This window comes from Mizuhopecten yessoensis, unplaced genomic scaffold (genome assembly GCF_002113885.1).
Source record: "Mizuhopecten yessoensis strain PY_sf001 unplaced genomic scaffold, ASM211388v2 scaffold35, whole genome shotgun sequence".
Classification (NCBI taxonomy): domain Eukaryota; kingdom Metazoa; phylum Mollusca; class Bivalvia; order Pectinida; family Pectinidae; genus Mizuhopecten; species Mizuhopecten yessoensis.
This window is the reverse complement of record NW_018403345.1, coordinates 34670-36134: the sequence shown is the minus strand read 5'-3', so window position 1 is coordinate 36134 and position 1465 is coordinate 34670. Positions and strand designations below refer to the sequence as shown.

General features: G+C 38.6%; 1 protein-coding gene across 1 annotated transcript in view; it reads left to right on the top strand.

The window, feature by feature from the left end:
• LOC110446331 overlaps positions 1-1465 on the top strand; it is a 30526-nt gene that overhangs the window by 10232 nt on the left and 18829 nt on the right. The gene's annotated exons all lie outside the window — the stretch shown is intronic.

Here is a 1465-nt window from a genome sequence, read left to right as displayed (position 1 = left end):
AGGTCACAGGAGTCAAATATGTTTAAAACCTTTAAACAACTTCTTCTGAATAACCAATAGGCCTAGGGTGCTTAAATTTGGCCAGTAACATGCTGGGATGAAGGGCTACCAAGTTTGTTTAAATAAATGAACTTGATTTATATTCAAGGTCACAGGGGTCAAATATGTTTAAAACCTTTAAACAACTTCTTCTGAATACCCTAGAGGCCTAGGGTGCCTAAATTTGGCCAGTAACATGCTGGGATAAAGGGCAACCAAGTTTGTTCAAATAAATGACCTTGGTTTATATTCTAGGTCACAGGGGTCAAATATGTTTAAAACAGATAAACAACTTCTTCTGAATAACCAATAGGCGTAGGGTGCATAAATTTGGCCAGTAACATGCTGGGATAAATGGCTACCAAGTTTGTTGAAATAAATGACCTTGGTTTATATTCTAGGTCACAGGGGTCAAATATGTTTAAAACCTTTAAACAACTTCTTCTGAATAAACGAGAGGCCTAGGGTGATGAGATTTGTCCATTAACATGCTGGGTTGAAGAGCTACAAGGTTTGTTCAAATAAATGACGTTGACTTATGTTTAAGGTCACAGGGGTCAAATATGTTCAAAACCTTTAAACAACTTCTTCCGAATAACCAAAATGCCCAGTGTGATGATATTTGACCAGTTGCATGCTGGGATGAAGGGCTACCAAGTTTGTTCAAATGAATGACCTTAACTACTTTCAAGGTCACAGGTGTCAAATGTCTTAAAATTTTCAAACAACTTCTTCTCAATAACCAAAAGGCCCAGGGTACTGATATTTGGCCTGTAGCAATCAGGGCTACCAAATTTGTTCAAATGAATGACCTTGACCAACTTTCAACCTAATGTCATTGTTTGACATTCAAGGTCACACTGATATTCTGCCTGTAGCTGTATTTTAGTCCACTTTTAAGATTACAAGTGTGAGATTAATACCAGGTGAGCGATGCAGGCCCATTGGGCCTCTTGTTTAATTTCCATTGGAAGTAATTCAATTTAGGTAAGCATTATCAGTATTGGGTAGCAGTTTGATAGTATGCACATATGAGCCCTGACTGAATCCCCAGGGCTGATGGGTGTGGCCAAAAAGGGTTGAATTGACTGAAATTTCAAAAATCTTCTTCTCAAGACCCAGATATGGTAGAATCAAATACTCTTCATAGATGGAAGGGTCTTAAGGTGCTTTACCGAAATTGTGAATTTCTTGACCCTGGGGTCTCACGTTTCCCCCTGGGGAGGGGGTAAACTTTACTATAGTTTATATAGGGAAATCACATTTTGGACCAACATTTGTTTAATTTCCATTGGAAGTAATTCAATTTAGGTAAGCATTATCAGTATTGGGTAGCAGTTTGATAGTATGCACATATGAGCCCTGACTGAATCCCCAGGGCTGATGGGTGGGGCCAAAAAGGGTTGAATTGACTGAAATTTCAAAA